This window comes from Sciurus vulgaris, assembly GCF_902686455.1.
Source record: "Sciurus vulgaris genome assembly, chromosome: 14".
Lineage (NCBI taxonomy): Eukaryota > Metazoa > Chordata > Mammalia > Rodentia > Sciuridae > Sciurus > Sciurus vulgaris.
In genome coordinates, this window is record NC_136475.1 from 2,395,444 (window position 1) to 2,416,628 (window position 21,185).

At 42.8% G+C, this 21,185-nt stretch overlaps 1 long non-coding RNA gene, 1 pseudogene and 1 gene segment (V, D, J or C); 1 reads left to right on the forward strand and 2 right to left on the reverse strand.

Moving 5' to 3' along the window:
• LOC306643750 (immunoglobulin kappa variable 2-29-like) overlaps positions 1-21,185 on the reverse strand; it is a 458,283-nt gene that overhangs the window by 77,234 nt on the left and 359,864 nt on the right.
• Positions 1-21,185, forward strand: part of LOC306643766 — a 122,926-nt gene that overhangs the window by 73,726 nt on the left and 28,015 nt on the right. The window lies entirely within an intron of this gene.
• LOC306643742 (Krueppel-like factor 4) overlaps positions 10,749-21,185 on the reverse strand; it is a 56,762-nt pseudogene continuing 46,325 nt past the window's right edge. Inside the window, exon 2 of the transcript in view lies at positions 10,749-12,003. The product of the transcript in view is annotated as a Krueppel-like factor 4 (transcript). The remainder of the gene's footprint in view (positions 12,004-21,185) is intronic.

Sequence of the window (21,185 nt, forward strand, 5' to 3'; positions counted from 1 at the left end):
CTCAGTGTCCTGGCCTCTCAGGTCACTCACAGATACTTTCTGGCACTGGATTGAGAACAGGCCAGCCCTGTCCTGTGTGGAGGGAGAGTATTGAACAGCTGGAGGGGAATTGGGAGGCAGGGTGCTGGGCCTCTGGGAGGCTGAGCCTGTTCCTGACTCTCCCCTGGAGGCCTCCTGCCTGGAGCTTCCTCTCAGCATTCTCTGCCCCATGATTCTGCAGGAAAGGGGTTTCAATTGTGCTGTTGTCAGGATTTGACTCTTGGATGTTACCCACCCCATGCTGCCCTGGTATAGTTGTGAGCACACAGTCAATTAAATATGAAAGGCTTTTAGATAAGAAAAGGCAGTTTTGTCAATATTTCCTTGTTTTTCCTCCTCTGCACAATGGAGGCCTTCCTGTGCTGCCACCTGCCTTTGTCTGCAAGAGTCATTGGGTCATTTCTTGTGCTGTGCAAAGGCCCATGATGCGTTGTCCAGGTTTTGTGTGAAAAGGTTTCTGTATTTACTTAGAAACCTCAATTTTCTGGCTACAGGATTTTAGGTTGAAAATTGCTTTTTAGTATTTTCAAGACATTGTTTCTGTTCCTCTTCCTTAACTGTATTCCTCTCTCCCTCCTTCTCTCTCCTCTTCTCTTTACAGACTTTTTTTTCAGTATGTTTTATTATTTGATCAGAATTAATAATGTAAGCTTCATGATTTGGGTACTGAGTCCTTCTCAAGTAATTTTTGAATTACAATCGAAGCTTGTTATGGGCTGATTTGAACATTAAGCTCAGCTGACCCTCTCTTGTTCAGAGAAGTCATCCTGTGTGAAATCATCCCCCTTTCCTCGTGAGCCCACTCCCATGGAAGCTACCACTTCCCCATCCCTCCTTGCACACTGACCACCATACCCTTGACTTATGGGATGTGAGCTTGCCCTTCTGAACATGTGCTGAGAATTTCTGAGAAAATATGTTTCATGTAACCTGTGGTTGTAACTGCCACCCCCTCCTCCTTTCTTTGTGGTTTTCCAGTTTTAAGGGGCAGTTGACCCCCATGGGGGTGTTGGAGACTGCCGAACTACTTGCTTTTTGCCTCTCTGACCCTGACCAAAATATATCCTTTGTCATTTAGTTCAAAAGGACCCAGAGTTTTATTTGAGGTATTGGAAAGTCACCTTAAGATTTGGAGGCCCCAGTGAAATATAACTGCTGAGTCTCCACTCTCAGACAAATCAGTGTCCTCATCTAGCTGCTGGGACCAAGAGATCCATCCTCATCCCTGATGCTGGTCCATTAATGAGGACAGTGTGTTAAGAGAAAGAAAAGGGTTTTGTTGCTTTGCTAGCAAAAGAGAAACACAGGGACTCCTGTCCCAGAGGCTGAATTCTCACTGTCAGGGGAGCCAAGGGCTTTTAGAGAGGCAGTCAAAGGCCACACTCCAGCTGTGACTGTCAGGGTTATGATTCACGTGTAGCCTTGAGAAGCACCCATTTCTTAGGTCTTCCGGCACCATGACAAAGTCTGAGTTACTCTGTGCTCAGGTGTGTGTTCTCAAGGACAGAGAACCCGGCCTAGATCGGGAAGAAGGGCATTTGCTTCCTCCCCAGGGTTAGTGAGGAGGAGAGGAAATGGGGAAGAACCACGTCATCTCTGGCATGAACCACAGTAGCAGGGCAGCAGGCGCTGCCTGCAAAGCCTGAAGCAGACCCTGTGCGGTACCAGTTCAAGGTCCTTGCCTGTTTCCATTGGGATTTCATATTTCCTTTTCCATATTTCTTTCATGGTACATTACATTCCTACATGACGGTAGAATTTGTTGTCGAATCTTTGTCGGTGCACACAGTGTGACCATAGGATCCAGCCAGGGCTACTCCTCATACTCCCCCTCCCTCTCCTCTTCCCACCCCCTCCCCAGGCCCCTCGTCTAGTCTATTGATCTCCCTTCAATTTTCATGAGACCCCCTCCACCTTTCTTTTCCTTTTCCGTCTCTAGCTTCCACATGGGGGAGAAAACACAGGACCCTTACTTTTCATCCCATTGGTGCTGGCACCGACTTTCTTAATAAGATGCCGATCCCCTTCCTACTGCCATTATTTCCTGATGCTCAAGAAATAACACCAAGAATCAGTAAGTGAATTGCCCTCACATTAAAAAGCTTCTGCACAGCAGAGGAAACAAGTGTGAAGACAGAACCTATGGAATGACAGAAGATCTTTGCCAGCTGCTTCTCTGACAGGGGATCAATGTCCAAAAAACATAAAGAACTCAAGAAACTTGACCTCAAACAAATAAAATTCAATCAATAAATGGGCAAAAGTACTAAACGAACATTTCTCAAAAGATGAAGCACATGTGACCAAAGAACATATGAAATAATGTTCAACATTCTTAGCAATCAGGGAAATGCAAATCAAAATCACACTAAAATTTCATCTCACTTTAGAGAATGGAATTACCAAGAATACAAGCAACAGTAAGTGTTGGCTAGGAAGGGGGGAAAAGGTATACTCATACATTGCTGGTGGGACTGCAAAATGGTGCGACCACTCTGGAAAGCAGGATGGAGATTCCCCAAGAAACTAGGAATGGAACCACTGTCTTTCATATATTTGTCAGCTATTTGCAGTTCTTCTTTTGAGAAGTGTCTGTTTAATGCATTTGCCCATTCACTAATTGGGTTATCCTTTGTCATTCAGTTTATTTCTTTGTATGTTCTGCATAGCAATTGTCCATCAGAAGAGTGTTGAGCAAGGGTTGTCTCCCATCCTGTACGTTCTCCTCACCTTGCTCACTGCTTTCTGTGATGTGCAGAAGCAGTTTTTTAGTGCTCCTATGATAGAAACAGACACATGGACCCATGAAACAGAATAGAAGACACACAGCCCATCCAGAAGGCACAGATGGAGTCATCAGATCCTTGACAGAGTTCAAAAACATACACTGAAGAAACGACAGCCCTTTTAATAAATGGTGCTGGGAAAACCGGTTATTGTATGTGTAGAAGAATGAGTCCAGGCCCTTATCTCCCACCCTGCACAAAAATCAACCTAAAACAGATCAAAGAAGCTACGTGCCCTTGTGTTTCCCACCAGCGCTGTGCAGGTCCACTGTGCCCATCCCCCATCTTGCTTATCATTGACTGTTGAATTCTGCACACAATTCCTTTCTTGCATTTGTGTTTTATGGGGATTTTCTCCCAGACTGTGATTTGTATGACTTCTCTCTTCTTTTCTTTTTCATTTCTGTTTGTTGTTTTTGTTTGGTATCAGGGATTGACCCCAGGGGTGCTTAACCACTGAGCCACATTCCCAGCCCTTCTTACTCTTTGTTTAGAACAAGGTCTTGTTGAGCTGCCTTGACCTGCAATCCTCCTGCTTCAGCCTCCTGAGGTGCTGGGATTACAGACATGACTTTTTGTATTCTTAATTGTGTCTTTCAAAATGCAGAAGTTTAATTTTGGTGGAGTGCAAGTTGTCTTTATTCCTTTTATTTCGGGATCATGCCACACTTGTATTGATCCTTATGATTAGCATTGTTGTTTTATCTCACTTTAGTTTGTCTCTTTACACTTGTACTTTTTGAATTTAATTATGCATTTTTAATTAAATTCAAATATTTCAGGGAAAAGAGGCACACAGATCAGTGGGCTCTCTGCATCTGATTGTTCCACGTACGCAGATGCAATCAGCTTCAGATCAAAAATAGTCAAACGAGCTGCTCTGTCCTGATCTCATACACAATTCTTCCTTATCCTTGTCCCCAAGACCTTCCAGCCTCACCCCTCTGCAGGGCACTGACAGTCCCTGGTGTCATGAGTAATGGGAGGTGGTTTGGGGTGAACAGGAGGATGTGCACCGGTGCGTGCGAATTCCACGCCATTTTGCATAAGAAACGAGCACCTGCAGATGTGGACTCCACAGGGTCCTGAGTACTGAGCAGGACTGCAAAATCTCTGACACAGGCACAGATACCTAAGGCATCCTGTCCTGCTCAAAAAAGAAACCGTCTCTTGTGCACTGATTGCCTAATATCAGACTTCCTTAGTTTACAAGGCTGTGCATATTACAGGATTTTTAAAGATTACCCAAACTGGGGATCACAAAGAACAAGTGATGTCTCCACAATCACACAAGAAAGAATTCTATGGCGGAAGTTCCAGGGGCAGAGCCTGTACCATTATCTGCACGTCAAATTCCACAGCCACCCCCTAAAGCTATTTAGACCACCTGAATTAAAGCATGGCATCATTGTTGGGTGAGATATTCTGTCATCTATGAATTGTTGCCTATTGTTATCATCAGAAAATCTCTTAAAATAGGCGATTCCTTCTATGGACTTCTATGGACTGAATCATGCCAACCCCAAGGGGGAAGGGAGAGAACTGCAGAAGGATATAGGGGAAAGTTTGTGGTATAACTTTTAAAGCAAACCCCCAAGTCATTTTCATTCATAAATCGATAATATTCTGCAGAAAATATATACATGCTTAAAAATAACTGGTCAAAAACAGAGTGAGGTAGATATGTGTATGTATATTTTATCAACAAGTATCATGGCAAATTATACCAAGATGCCAAGTGCTTTTACAGGTGTAATAAGTTCGTAGGTTTGAGGGGTGTTATTTTACTTTTCCGCCCAACTTCTCTGGGTGGCGATTGGAAATCACACTTTTAAGATGACTGCGTGCTGTCTGGCCTCCACCCACCCTAGTGGCCCTTCGGTCTGTGTAGGCGCGTGGCTTGGATAACACCGCTATCTACCAGCAGCGCTTGGCACTGCACCTGTCTTCCCAGCCAGCCCACCAGGCATTTGGAAGCAACATCAGATGGTTTCTTTTTTGGGGTTCTTTGATTTTTTATTCGTTCTTTGTCGTCACCCATGACCGTAGTGTATTTTGACATACCACACACACGTGGAGTATAACTTCCCCCTCTTGTGTCGCACACGACGTGGAGTCACACAGGTGGCCTGTTCCTATGTGAGCATAGGAACGTGGTTCAGCCCCTGTCCTCCCCATCCCCAGCCCTTCCCTTCCCCCATGTCCCCTCTGAAATGGTTTCTTTTTAACTTTTCTAACAATTAGTGTTTACAGAAATGCTCAACATCCACTAACACCTACCTCTCTAGCTCCCCTTGGAAGCCTGTCCCCCCAACACACACAAGGTCTTTCTAAGCCAATTATTGATACTTTGGTAAGTTAGAGGACTGTTAAAATAATCATCATGCCATTATGACATGTACAGATTTCACAGTAATCCCCTAATAGCTAATAAAATCTAATTTTTCATTCCAACTTCCTGATGTCTCCTAAGGATGTTTTTATAGTAAGTTTTCTTAAATCAAATCGTGAGTTCAAATACACATGTGCTTAAGTTTTACCAAAATATGTATATTTAAGAAAAAAAATGTTTCTAGGACTCAGAAGCAAACCATGTCATCAGAGCAGGATCGTTGAATCCAATTCAAGGAACATGATGGCACTGGGTTCATGCCTTTAATGCCAGTGGCTGGGGAGGCTGAGGCAGGAGGATCACCAGCTCAGAGTCAGCCTTAGTAATTTAGCGAGGCTTTGAGTAACTCAATGAGACCCTGTCTCTAAATAAAGTAGTAGAAAGGGCTGGGAATGTGGCTCAGTAGTTTAGCACCCTGGCTACCAAAAAATAGAATAAAGACCAAAATGAAGAAAGGAGTCATGACCAACCCTGTTTAAAAGGGTTTGAAAACCTCAATAGGAAACTCTAAGAGAAAAATATGATAATGCTGTCTTTAGTCATTTCATCCGGCTGCACAAGGATGAAATCAAATGAGCAAGAGGAAGCTTTTTTCTCACATAACGTGGAGTCGGGTGGGGGGTTCAGAGCTCAGGCAGCTGCCCTGGACCCAGGCTCCGTCTCCCTCCTTCCTGTCCACCCCACTTTGGTACTTTCATCCCAGTTGTGATGAGATGTCTCCTCTACCCACTTCCAGATAGAAAAGGCAGAAAGAAGACAAAGGAGGGACGAACCGTGGTGGCTTCTAAGAGCAGGATTCCTCCAGGAGTTCACGGCAGACTTCAGATGAGGCCATTCGCCCTGACCGCTAGGAAGCGGGATTCTGTTGCCCTTCACAAAATTGAGGTCCTACTATTGAGGAATCAGAGGGAGAGAGAAACAAGAGGAGCTCCCAGAAAGGAAGAGAAAAGTGAGTGGGTCAGTGAGATGTGGGGAGATCTCATGAGCAGGCCATTCTCAATATGAGCCCCGGAGCTGGTGGACATGAGCAAAGTGACACAGCAAAATGAGGAGAGTCTGTAGGACTCAAGACACCTGCAGCCTGCAACTCAGAGCCCCCTTCTACACAGGCACGGCAGGGAGACGCCCAGGTCTCTCCACATGCAAGACATTCAGCCATGACCACCACAGAGGAGCTTAGCAGGAGTGAGGTGCAGTCACCTTGCCTGAGCTGTGTGACCCCAACTGAGCCAGCAAGGCCAACCAGGAGCGACCTCACACCCATTTCTCTGGCCCCCACTCCTAACCCCAATTCTAATTTTATTAAAATTATGAAATGTTATAACTTGCAATATTCTTGAAATGGCAAAATCACTTTATACATGGAATCATACATTTGCATGCTGTCTGCTCAGCGCAGCGCCTCTGAGACGGCCCACGTTGCTGTGTGTAGCTGCAGTCTTGTTGATGTTTAATCCTGAGTGACACTTCATACTATGCCCAGGCCACCATTTCTTGTGCAGCCTACTGTTGGATATTTTAGCTGCTTCCACGTCTTTGTTATATGAGTAAAACTGCTGTGCACAATGATGTGTGTGGTTTTGTGTGGACACGAGTTTTCACTCCTCTGGGATGAGTCGTGCATCTCTGGGCTCTAGCTGTGCCCTACACAGTTTGATAGGTGCATTTTCAGTCTTATTACTTTCAATATGCAATTTCCACTTTTCATGAAACTTCCCATAGATCATTTAGATGTCTGCAGTTTCGTTTCCAGGGCTGGGGATTCTTCCAAATGTTTCTGGGCATTTCATTTCTAGTTTTTTTATGGGGCACAACTTAAGAACAGACCGATCACCACTGAGAAGTCCAAATTTGAGAGTCTTTATTAAGCTGGCCTGCTGACTATCTCACACAATGACCCAAAAAATGGCTATTGGGAGAACAGCCCTGACCACAGGGTTGTAGGGGTTCTTATACCAAAAATCACATTAATCATAAGTGTCTGTTGCTATGATTCAAAATTACACATTAACATCATGAGACCATCGACAGAGGGGGAAGTGGGTCAAAATGACCCTTATCTAGGTACAAACTAAAGAATGGTTGCTAACATCGACACAATCACTGTTCACATGGTACATTGTTTAGGAGCAATAGGGATCAAAAGAGAGCAATTCTACTACATAGGAGTTGCCATTGTTTATTAATAAACATGTCACACCACGTAACTGATGATAGGCACAGAGGCGGGGTGTTCCCATGGGAGAAGCCCCTTTGGTGCCTCTGTCCCATTCGGGCTAGGGAAGAGGCCAGGAACCCATCAAACGACTGGCCCCCACTCCAGGTCTGGTTCTGGGTGACAGGATGAGGTGGGCGATGGGAAGCCTGTCAGGGTTAGACTCCTCAGCCTAGCAGGGGCAGCTGCAGGAGGCCCTAAGGCCAGAGCGTCCAGCAAAGACTGGCCCCAGCCCCAGCCACAGGGTTTATGGGTCAGACCTCGCCTACCAATCGAGTCCCGAGCATCGGCCAGCATCAGCCAGGACAGACCCTGCAGGGGAACTTGCGCACACCACCCAGCCACCAGCCTCCCTGTCCTGTGCTGGGAGATGGAGGCCCAGTGACCACAGCCAGCATGGCTCCTGGCCACAGTGGCTGGCAGCTTGGGGAGGCACTGAAGATTCTGGACTTGGCAGCCCCAGCCCTCAACCAAGGGTCACAGGGCCCCAAACCAGATGAACAGAATGAAATCCATCCTTGCCAACACTTCTACCACCTCTGTGGAATCCAGCCCCATGTGTCTCTTGGAGAACTCTTCACCAGTTCTCCTTCTTCCTTCTGTTTTATTATGATATTGTATTTTATGCTGCTTTTTAGTGCTTATATTTTTAATTTTTATTATTTTGTTTTACTTTTGTCCATTCTGCATGATCATATATGTGTGCACATAGGTCTTTGTGTGCACATGCTCTGTGTGGATGGATTATAATATATAAATATAAATATGCACACACACAAATACGGAATTCTTTCATTTTAATTGCTCTCTTCTTCACTCATTTATTATCTAGCCTTAGTTTGACTTTGAGGGGTGAAAACTCAGCAAAGTTGTAGGATAGAAGATCAACACCAATAAATCACTAGCCTCCTATACTCCAAGAGCGATTCTGCAGAGGAAAAAAATCAGGAAAACCATCCATTTACAACAACCTCAAAAAAAAAAAAAAAAAAAAAAAAAAAAAAAAGAAACTAAAATAAAATACTTGGAATAATCTAACCAAGGAGGTGAAAGATCTATACCATAAAATCTGTAGACTACTGAAGGAAAAAGTTGAAGAGGACCTTAGAAAATGGGAAGACTTCCCATGCTCTAGATAGGCAGATTTAATAATGTCACAATGGCCACTTGACCAAAAGCAATGTACAGAGTCAATGCAATCCCATCAAAATACCAATGACACTCTTCACAGAAGTAGAGAAAACAGTTCTGAAAGTTCATGTGGAAGGAGAGGAGACCTGGAAGAGCCAAAGCAACACCGAGCATGAAGAGCGATGCAGGGCATCACCAGACCCCAGGTCCAGTCATGCTCAGAGCCGTAGTGACCAAGAAGCACGGTGCGGGCATCAAACAGACAAGAAGAGCAGGGGAGAAAAAGGAAGACTCAGAGACCAGCCCACATGCTTACAGCCATCTGACACTTGACGAAGAAGCCAAAAACACAGTTTGGAGAAAAAACAGCCTTTTTAACAAATGGTGCTGAGAACTCTGGACCTCCACATGCAGAAGAATGAAACTAGATTCCTGTCTCTTGCACTGCACAAAGGTCAAATCAAAATGGACCAATGACCTAGAAGTCAGACCACAAACCTTGCAGCAGCTGGAAGAAAACTGGGTCAGCACTCCATAATATTGGCACAGGAACAAACAGCCCTAACAAGATCCCTATGTTAAAAAACAAAAACAAAAACAGAAATCAATAAATGGGACATCATCAAATGAAAAAGCTTCTGCACAGCCAAGAACCAGAGTATATAAAGAATATATAAAGGACAAGGGACCAACATGCAGAATATATAAAGAACTCAAAACACTTGACACACACAAAAAATTAAAAAATTAAAGAACTAATAACCTAATCGATAAATGGGCAAAATAACTAAAGAGACTTTTCTCAAAAGAAGAAACACAATGGTCAACAAATATTTGAAAATGTTCAACATTCCTGGCAATTACAGAAATGCAAATCAAGACGATGATATGATTTTATCTCACGCCAGTCAGAATGGCAGTCATGGAGAATGCAAATAATAATAAATTAATAAATGCTGGGGAGGATGTGGGGGAAAAGCCACACTCATACATGGTTGGGGGGACTGCAATTTAGTGCAGCCACTCTGGAAGGTGGCATGAAGGTTTGTCAAAAAATCTGGGGATGAATCCAGCACACGCCCAGCTCTCTTGTTCCTTGATTGAGATGCTCCTGCGTACCATGCAGTTCAACGTAGAGAGCAGTGCAACTCACAATAAAGTCATGGAACCAACCTAGACACCCTTCCATATGTGAATGGATGAAGTAAACGTGGTACACACACACAATGGAGTTTTACTCAGCCATAAAGAAGAGTGAAAAAATGCCATTTGCTGGTAACTGGATGCAACTGGAGAACATCATGCTGAGTGCAACAAGCCAGACTTAAAGAGTCAAGGGTCAAATGATTCCTCTCGTATGTGGAAGCCAGAGCAAAATAAGGGGAGTCCAATATAAAGATAAAGGGAAGGTCATTCTACCTTTGGGATAAACAACGCTGAACCATAAAATAAAAATGGAATTGCAAATGTGGTGGGTGAAATAAGATGTGTTTGGGTTAATTTGAACATGAGCCACATGCTAGATTTCACATGTCTGCTCAGTCTCTACATTGTTTGTACCCAGATCTAACTATTTCCTCATGCAAACATTTGGTCTGGACATGTGCCAAATGTGCACATTTGTTGCCTTTAGGACCTCTGCAGTCTCAAGGTGTAAATTCTAGAGGTCTACAACCAAATAAGTTACGGCAAATGGATGTCACAGACATACTTTCTTTTGGGAAATTAAAATTTGTTCATGTAAGTATAGATACATAGTCACGTTACATTCATGCTACTGCTTTCAGTGGTGAGAAAACAAAACGTGCCATTCAGGCATTAAAGCAAGCATTCTTGATAATGGGAATACCTTGGTCCTTGAAGGCACGTAATGGGCCATGTTTTGTTAGTGCTCGATTTAAACAATTTTGTGAATCATGGAACATTTGTCATCCTACTGGTATCCCTCATAACCTGCTAGGAAAGACAATCATAGAACGTGCAAATCAGTCTTTGAGAACTCAAATACAAAAGGAAAGAGGGAACTCATCCTCCCCTGGGGAAATATGAACATCTTCCTTATTTATCTTAATTTTTATTTATTTATTTATTTATTTTCAGATAAAATATTATAGGTTTATTTAAAACTTAATTCTCACTTTGAATATGCAAAATACAAACTCCAAAAAATGTGCATTTTTTTTACTTTGTAGTTTACAAATATACAAAATAGAAGTTTGCTTAAATTCATATTACATATTTATTAAGGCAAGGAACTATATAGAAAAAAACACATTTGTTCTGCTTAAGGCATACTTGGGAATAAACCATTGTAAAAATTATTGTACATCTGAAACCACAGTGCATAACAGACTGCATAAAAATATAAAAGTAAACCAGGTGTATTTACCTGACTTAGGTCATACATGTAGGTCGGAAGACAAAAGTAGATTTTCCTTGTCAATATATGCAGCAGTTTGAGAACTTTGGCTTCCTCATTTGGTACCTTTAGAACCAAGACTCACCAAGCACCATTGATATAGGCTATTAAAACACACTTTCTGTACCTGAGTTTCTTCCTCTTCTTCTAACATCATAATAATGGCTTTTAGAAGGCAAAGAGAATACAAGGTGATCTTTATGCTTAATGTTGCATGGAAACACAATCCAAGGGAATTCTGGTCTTCCCTCCCCCACCCCCAACTCTCAGATCTAATTTATACCCTGATATCCAAACTTCCAGTCACCCCCTTGGCATTTTGTAAGTCCAGGCATGTTCAAGTTGGACTTAGAATTGGAAATATAGAAGATCCACTCACAGACCCCATCTGCTCTTTGATTTGTCTTTTGCATTCCTCCTTTCTACTGGTTATCGCTTTGTTCACAAGCTGACTTGTTGGGAACTTGGCCGTGATTGTAGTGCTTGCCAGCTGGGTTCCTTCCCCGTGGGAAGACGGTGTGAAAGGTTAAAAAAAAAAAAAAATACTAAATACTGAATTCTCCTCTGGCAGTGGGAGTCATATCCACTATTTGGGATTTAAAAGTGCCTCTTCATGTGTAAGGCCAGGTGGGTCCCACCTGGAAAAGGCCAGGTCCCACTTCTGGCACTGGAACCGGCGGTGCCCTGTGTGTTCGCGGTAGTGCCTGGTCAGTTCTTCAGAGCGCGCAGATTTCCACCGGCAGCCGTCCCAGGCACAGTGGTAGGGTTTCTCACCTGTGTGGGTTCGCAGGTGTGCCTTGAGATGAGAACCCTTGGTATAGTTTTGCCGCAGGCGCATAGTCGCAAGCGTGAGTGGCGGTCCTTTTCCCGGGCCACGACCTTCTTCGCCTCTTTGGCTTGGGCTCCTCAGGCAGGCAGGAACCAGGTGGCACGAGCTCCAGGTGGTGGAGCGGCGGGACCTGTGGCTGCATCTGGTCAGGCAGGAAGGGTGGATAGTTGGTTCCCGGATGGGGATGGAATCCTGGGGAAGCGGCAGGGCAGAGTGACAGGCCCGGCTGCTCAGCAGTTCCTCGGGACCCAGTCGGGGTAGTCCTTCTGGGGAGCTGCCGCCCCAAGGGAAATCGTGTGAGCTAGGCGGGTGCCCATTACTGAGCGAGGGTCCAGCGCTCAAGTGCGCTAGGGGTCGACCGACCTTGCACGAGGAAACCGCCTCCTGCTTGATCTTGGGGCACATGCGAGGCGGCCGGCGCTGCAGGGCGCCACCACCACCACCGGGTGGCTGCTATCAGGCTGCCTTTGCCAACACCGATGCCCGCCGGGCTGTCGGACTCGCTGCCAGGCGCGCTCAGCGACGCCTTCAGCACGACGTAGCCCATCAGCCCGCCCCTGGCGGCTGCGGTTGCCGCGGCGGAACGAACACTGGGCCAATTCGGCCGCAGGAGCTCAGCACGAAGCCGCCCGGTCATTATATATTGTCATGCACTTATCAGAGAAAACATTCAGCCTTTGCTTTTTTGGGCTTGGCCTATTTTAGTTAGCATTGAAGGAGTTAAAATTTAAGTGCCCATAATTAAAGCACAGAATCTGTAGTCTAGCAAATGAACTTAGAAAAAGAAACAAAGAGGGACAGGCCTGAGGCCTGAACATACCTAAACAAGCCTAAAATAAGACTGCCAAATCATCAAAAACTAACTGGCCATGGAGGATAAACAATCTCCACAAGGCCGTGGACCATCTGGTGTCACCCACTTTCCCCCTTCTTCCCTTTTCTTTAAGGTTAACTTGACCACCTGCTAACCAAAATAAACTGCCCTACCACATTACTGGAATGTCAATTTGCACATACTACTTGCTGATGTAATCATGCCCGAAATTAGCCCGCTTATGTTTGAATCAGCCAATTATGTGTACCCGCGCCAAACTCCCTAACTTTTCCTATATAAACCCCTGATTTCTGAGCCTCGGGGTCAACTCCTCTATCTCCTGCGTGAGATATGTGTTGGCCCGGAGCTCCGCTATTAAAGTGCCTCATGCTTTTGCATCAAGCCGGTCTCTTGTGTTTCCTGGAGCGCGCCATCCTGAGACTCCACTAAGGGTCTTCCTTTTAGGGGGGTCCTACAGTATGATATTTTCCAACTTCAGTGATTTACCAGCAAATGCCATAATTTTATTCTTCTTTATGGCTGAGTCATATTCCATTGTGTATATATTCCATAGTTTCTTTACCATTGGTCAATTGAAGGGTATCTAGGTTGGTTCCAGAATCTAGCTATTGTGAATTGAGCTGCTACGAATGTTGATGTGCCTGCATCATTGTAGTATGCTGATTTTAAGTCCTTTGGGTATAAATGAAGGATTGGGATAGCTGGGTCAAATGGTGGGTCCATTCCAAGCTTTCTGAATAATCTCCATCCTGCTTTCCACAGTGGCTGTACCAATTTGCAACTCCACCAGCAATGTATGAGTGTGCCTTTTCCCCACATCTAAGCCAACACTTATTATTGCTTGTGTTCTTTATTTTATTTTATTTTTTATTGTAAACAAATGGGATACATGTTGTTTCTCTTTGTACATGGAGTAACAGCATACCATTTGCATAATCATACATTTACATAGAGTAATGATGTTTGATTCATTCCATTATTTTTTCCTTCCCTCACACCCCTCCCACTTCTCTTTTCCCTCTATACAGTCCTTCCTTCCTCCATACTTGCCCCCCTCCCTAACCCTAACTCTAACCCTAACACTAACCCTCCCCTCCCCCCATTATATGTCATCTTCCACTTATTAGTGATATCATTTGTCCTTTGGCTTTTTTAGATTGGCTTATCTCACTCAGCATGATATTCTCCAATTTCATCCATTTGCCTGCAAATGCCATAATTTTATTATTCTTTATGGCTGAGTAATATTCCATTGTATATATATACCACAGTTTCTATATCCATTCATCAATTGAAGGACATCTAGGTTGGTTCCACAGTCTGGCTATTGTGAATTGAGCAGCTATGAACATTGATGTGGCTGTATCTCTGTAGTATGCTGATTTTAAGTCCTTTGGGTATAGGCCGAGGAGTGGGATAGCTGGGTCAAATGGTGTGTCCATTCCAAGTTTTCTAAGGAATCTCCACACTGCTTTCCAGAGTGACTGCACTAATTTGCAGCCCTGTTGGGGGCTGTGCCATGTTGACAGCGCCAGAAAGGCGCCTGATCACATCGGCAGCGAGGAGGTTAATTGACATAAGCACATTCAGGTGATTTATCGTCCATGCACACAGTGTATGCACATGTGTTCTCAAGCACTCCTAATTGTGCCTGCTCGGACTTCTAGCGTCTTGCTAATCTTTGCGTAAGAGACGTGGCCCTGCTCTCCACCTCCTGGAGGTGATATAAGCGTAGGCGGAGCAAGACAGCAAAAAACACACAGCAGATAGCAGATAGAAGAAGCACAGCAGCTAGCAGATAGAAACAGCAGCTAGCAGAAAGCGGCGGAAGGTAGATTGCGGAGCGGAGAACCGGGACACATCACTAAAGCACCTTAGGTAGATGCACCCTTAGTTCACAGGATTCAGGACACACCAGTAAGAAGCAGTAGACCTTAAGTAAGGCGTAGCAAGTCTCTCTTCCTCTAAGCTCTAAGCAAAGCCTGTCCTTCTCTCGAAGTCTCTCTCTGTCTCTCTCTCTGTCTCTCTCTCTCCCCTCTCAAAGCAAGTAAACCTCATTTCCTCTATGCTCTATAAACAAGCAAGCAAGGAAGCAGCCCAGAGACAGAAGTAGCTCAGTTTCCAGTCTACCACCCATAAGACCCGTGCAAATTGTTGCTGCAGGCGGTGACAAATATCCACGGATTTTGTACCGCAAAAAGCCAGAGACAAATGGTGGCCCGTATGGGGAATGGGTAGCATGCAGGGAAGGAAAATTAACAACAACCTTACAGGAAAAAAGGGAAATCTGCTCGGTGGGGAATCTGAGGAACCTCACAGGAATAGGGCAAGGGAAAATTCAAGATCTGCCTCCAGGAATAGATATAGCAGGGAAAGTAGGAACCTCACAGTAGTCTCTGGCCAGAGCAGTTTAAGGGCAAGGGATAGTAAAAAGAAATAGTGTTGGTCAAAACCTAAAGGTCACAAAGGACATGACAGTGAAGTGCAAAAATGCGTGTATTTGTGTTGTTTGTCTTTAAAACTAAAACAAGTCAAGTAAAATAAGTCAAGAAAATTTAAAGTAGTATACAGGAAGCTGGGTTGAAGAGGGCCCAGGTACAGAGAGCTGGGTAAAGTAACCCCCAGTGGAGAGGGCCCAAGTACAGGGAGCTGGGTAAAGTAACCCCCAGTGGACTGGCCAGGTATTAAAATAATAAGATTTTGTGTGTTTGTTGTTTGTCAAGAGTTCATGTCTTTGAAAGGAGCTCTGGAATGTGTGTATTTTGTATTGTGTATTTGTACTACTGTTAGCGTGGCCTTTGTACAGTGAAGGATGGATTCAGAAAGATCATAGTCAAGTCTGAAGGGATAATTCAAAAGGAGGTGTGAAAAATATATTACTAGGAGAAGAGGTGCTGGGAGAAATTAAAAAGGAAGTTTTCTGGGGTAACCCAAAACAGGAAAGTTCTGGGGAGGAAGGAAACACTGGGGAAGAATTAGAAAATAAGGAAACCACTGTACAATCATATGTTCAAACTCCTTCAAAAATAAGCCCAGGGTTTATAGAGAAAAAGTTGCTCAATGTGCCACAAGGGGATCTTCATAAACAGGATCTAATAGCAACAGAAAAGAACTGTTAAGGAAAACAAAGTGAGGAATAATTGTGTGGTAATGACTTAGAAAACAATTACTCAGAAAGTTTAAGAACAAGGGAAAAATGTAGGAGAAAGCTAAACCTAATACAAAGAACGCCAAAAAAGGAATAACTAAGTGGTAGGGAAAACTTAAGAAAAAGGGAAAAAGATAGGAGAGAGCTGAATCTAATACAAAGAACTTAGACAGTGATGACTGGAGAAAGCTATGCAGAGCAGTGTTATCTGGAGGACAATGTCTAGTTGGAGAGCTCAGTGGCAAGAAATAGCTGTTGAAACTGCTTGCAGAAACGCAGTAGCAAGTTAGAAATGTTGATATGCTAATAGAAGGCTAATATGCTTCAATAGATACTCAAAATTAATATGATCCTGGAGAGTATGCACATATATACAGCATCAAAGAGACAATGCCCTAACAAAAGAAAAGCCAAGAAATAACTATAGTAAAATCTGTTACACCTTGTACCCCAGGCCTCTGCCGAAAGTGCAGAAAGGGAAAACATTGGGTTAACAAGTGCAAATTAGTTACTGATGTTCAGGGAAAGATGTTACCAAATCATTTAAGAAACAAGCACAGAACTCTTCAACTCAAGGCTCACAAAATGGAAGCAGTTGTCATAGCCCTTGTAGAGTTTGGGGAATAACAGATCTTTTTGCTGATAGTGATTGCATCACTCGGGCAATTCCCAAATTGGAATTGGTTGGACCCATAGCCCTCATAAGCTGATTTAGCCACACAGATGATTTTCATCTTTTTCTCAGTAAAGCATGCTGCTTATTTTCATCCTGTGTAACTCACTTTCTAATCACTCATGTTGATACCTCACCTTTAAGGAGGGTTTATAAGTAAAGGGAAGTGCACTGACTAGAAGGTTAATGGAGTTAATATTAAAAAATGTAGAAAGGGTGAAACAATTATTTTCAGCACAGTTTGGCACCAGATTTTGGGAATTTTAGGTTTTACACTAATAGGCTTGGGTGTGCTTGTGTTAATTCTATCTTACACCTACAAATGCCTCAAAGCCAGTCAACAGGCTTATGTCATCATAAAATAGGCCATGGCCGCCCTTTAAGCAGAACAACCTCCCAGTGTATGGCTTGGTGTGCTGGATTGGTAGTCAAAGACGGGTAAGATTCATGGGGAGCTCATACCAACCTAAGACAGGATATGAGGGCTAGAGCCTCATTGTCCAATGATGGGTAAGGATGTTGCTCTGCCGTGGGAACCTAAGACAGACACGATCCCTGCCAGCTTTCTTTTCATTGTATAAAAAGAAGGGGGAATTGTTGGGGGCTGTGCCATGTTGACCGTGCCAGAACGGCGCCTGATCACATTGGCAGCGAGGAGGTTAATTGACATAAGCACATTGAGGTGATTTATCGTCCATGCACACAGTGTATGCACATGTGTTCTCAAGCACTCCTAATTGTGCCTGCTCGGACTTCTAGCATCTTGCTAATCTTTGCATAAGAGACGTGGCCCTGCTCTCCGCCTCCTGGAGGTGATATAAGCGTAGGCAGAGCAAGAGAACAAAAAACACACAGCAGATAGCAGATAGAAGAAGCACAGCAGCTAGCAGATAGAAACAGCAGCTAGCAGAAAGCGGCGGAAGGTAGATTGCGGAGCGGAGAACTGAGACACATCACTAAAGCACCTTAGGTAGATGCACCCTTAGTTCACAGGATTCAGGACGCACCAGTAAGAAGCAGTAGACCTTAAGTAAGGCGTAGCAAGTCTCTCTTCCTCTAAGCTCTAAGCAAAGCCTGTCCTTCTCTCGAAGTCTCTCTCTGTCTCTCTCTCTCCCCTCTCAAAGCAAGTAAACTTCATTTCCTCTATGCTCTATAAACAAGCAAGCAAGGAAGCAGCCCAGAGATAGAAGTAGCTCAGTTTCCAGTCTACCACCCATAAGACCCGTGCAAATTGTTGCTGCAGGCGGTGACAAATATCCACGGATTTTGTACTGCAAAGAGCCAGCGACACAGCCCCACCAGCAATGTATGAGTGTACCTTTTCCCCCACATCCTCTCCAACACCTATTGTTGCTTGTGTTCTTGATAATCTCCATTCTAATTGGGGTGAGATGGAATCTTAGGGTAGTTTTGATTTGCATTTCTCTTATTACTAAAGATGGTGAACATTTTTTCATATGTTTGTTGATTGCTTGTAGATCTTCTTTGGTGAAGTGTCTGTTCATTTCCTTAGCCAATTTGTTGATTGGGTTATTTGTATTCTTGGTGTAGAGTTTTTTGAGATCTTTATATATTCTGGAAATTAGTGCTCTATCTGAAGTCTGAGTGGCAAAGATATTCTCCCACTCTGTAGGCTCTCTTCACATTGCTGATAGTTTCCCTTGCTGAGAGAAAGCTATTTAGTTAGAATCTATCCCAGTTATTGATTCTTGCTTTTATTTCTTGTGCTATGGGAGTCCTGTTAAGGAAGTCTGATCCTAAGCCAACAAGGTGAAGATTTGGACCTACTTTTTCTTCTATAAGATGCAGGGTCTCTGGTCTGATTTCAAGGTCCTTGATCCATTGTGAGTTGAGTTTTGTGCAGGGTGAGAGATAGGGGTTTAGTTTCATTCTGTTGCATATGGATTTCCAATTCTCCCAGCACCATTTGTTGAAGAGGCTATCTTTTCTCCATTGCATATTTTTGGCACCTTTGTCTAGTATTAGAAAATTGTATTTAATTGGGTTTGTGTCCATGTCCTCTATTCTGTACCATTGATCTACCTGTCTATTTTGGTGCGAATACCATGCTGTTTTTGTTACTATTGCTTTGTAGTATAACTGAAATTCTGGTATTGTGATACCCCCTGTTTCATTCTTCCTGCTAAGGATTGTTTTAGCTATTCTGGGTTTCTTATTCTTCCAGATGAATTTCATGACTGCTTGCTCTATTTCTGTAAGGTACACCATTGGGATTTTAATTGGAATTGCATAGAATCTGTATAGCACTTTTGGTAGTATGGCCATTTTGACAATATTAATTCTGCCTATCCAAGAACATGGGAGATCTTTCCATGTTCTAAGGTCTTCCTTAATTTCTTTCTTCAATGTTTTGTAGTTTTCATCATAGAGATCTTTTACCTCTTTGGTTAGATGGATGCCCATGTATTTGATTTTTTTTTTTGAGGCTATTGCAAATGGAGTTGTTTTCCTCATTTCCCTTTCAGATGTTTCATTGCTTGCATATAAAAATGCTTTAGATTTATGCGTGTTGATTTTATAGCCTGCTATTTTGCTGAATTCCTTGATGAGGTCTAGAAGTTTTCTGGAGGAGGTTTTTGGATCCTCTAAATATAGAATCGTCCCATCCACAAATAGTGACAGCTTAAGTTCCTCTTTTCCTATTCGTATCCCTTTAATTTCTTTAGTCTGCCTAATTGCTCTGGCTAGAGTTTTGAGGACAATGTTGAATAGCAGTGGTGAAAGAGGACATCCCTGTCTTGTTCCTGTTTTTAAAGGGAATGGTTTCAGTTTTTCTCCATTAAGAATGATGTTGGCTAGGGGCTTAGCATAAATAGCCTTTAAAATGTTCAGGTATGTTCCTACTATCCCTATTTTTGCTAGTGTTTTGAGCATGAAAGGGTGTTGTATTTTGTCGAAAGCTTTTTCTGCGTCAATTGAAATAACCATATGATTCTTATCCTTAAGTCTATTGACATGATGGATTACGTTTATTGGTTTACAAATGTTGAACCATCCTTGCATTCCAGGAATGAACCCCACTTGATTGTGGTGCACAATTTTCTTAGTATGTTTTTGGATACGGTTTGCCAATATTTTGTTAAGGATCTTTGCATCTATATTCATCAAGGATATTGGTCTAAAATTTTCTTTCCTTGATGTGTATTTTTCTGGTTTGGGTATGAGGGTGATATTAGCTTCATAGAATGAGTTCGGTAGGGTACCCTCCTTTTCTATTTCCTGGAATACTTTGAGAAGTATTGGAGTGAGTTCTTCTTTGAAGGTCTTGTAGAAGTCGGCTGAGAATCCGTCTGGTCCTGGGCTTTTCTTGGATGGTAGATTTTTAATGACTTCTTCTATTTCATTGCTTGATATTGATCTGTTTAAATCATGTAGGTCCTCCTGGTTCAGTTTGGGAGGAGCATATGTCTCTAGAAATTTGTCAATATCTTTGGCAGTTTCTATTTTGTTGGAATACAGATTTTCAAAGTAGCTTCTCATTATGTTCTGTATCTCAGTGGTGTCTGTCGTGATATTTCCTTTTGCCTCATGTATTTTAGTAATTCGATTCTTCTCTCTCCTTCTCTTTGTTAGTGTGGCTAAGGGTTTATCTATTTTGTTTACTTTCTGAAAAACCAACTTTTTGTTTTGTCAATTTTTTGAATTGTTTCTTTTGTTTCAATTTCATTGATTTCAGCTCTGATTTTAATTATTTCCTGTCTTCTACTACTTTTGCTGTTATTCTGTTCTTCTTTTTCTAGGGCTTTGAGCTGTAATGTTAGGTCATTTAGTTGTTGACTTTTCATTCTTTTCTGGAATGCGCTCCATGCAATGAATTTTCCTCTTAGTACCGCTTTCATAGTGTCCCAGAGATTTTGATATGTTGCATCATCATTCTCATTAACCTCTAAGAATTTTTTAATCTCCTCCCTGATGTTTTTTGTTATCCATGTTTCATTCAATAACATATTATTTAGTCTCCAAGTGTTGGAGTAATTTCCCTTTTTTATTTTGTCATTGATTTCTACTCTCAGTCCATTATGATCTGATAGAACACAAGGCAGTATCTCTATTTGTTCGCATTTCCTAAGGGCTGCTTTGTGGCATAATATATGGTCTATTTTTGAGAAGGTTCCGTGTACTGCTGAGAAGAAAGCGTATCCACTCGTTGATGGATGGAATATTCTATATATGTCTTTTAAGTCTAGGTTATTGATTGTGTTATTGAGTTCTATGGTTTCGTTTGTTGGATTTTTTTTGAAAGATCTATCTCTGGGTGACAGCTTTGCATTAAAGTCGCCCAGAATTATTGTGTTGTGGTCTATGTGATTTTTGAAGTTGAGAAGGATTTGTTTGATGGACTGGGATGCCCCATTGTTTGGGGCATAAATATTTACTATCATTATGTCTTCCTGATTTATGGTTCCCTTAAGCAGTATGAAATGTCCTTCTTTATCCCTTCTGACTAACTTTGGCTTGAAGTCCACTTTATCTGATATAAGGATGGAAACCACCACTTTTTTACTGAGTCCATGTGCGTGGTAGGTTTTTACCCATCCTTTCACCTTTAGTCTGTGGATGTCTTTTTCTATGAGATGAGTCTCTTGCAGGCAGCATATTGTTGGGTCTTTCTTTTTAATTCATTCTGCCAGTCTATGTCTTTTGATTAATGAGTTTAGGCCATTAACGTTCAGGGTTATTATTGAGAAATGATTTGT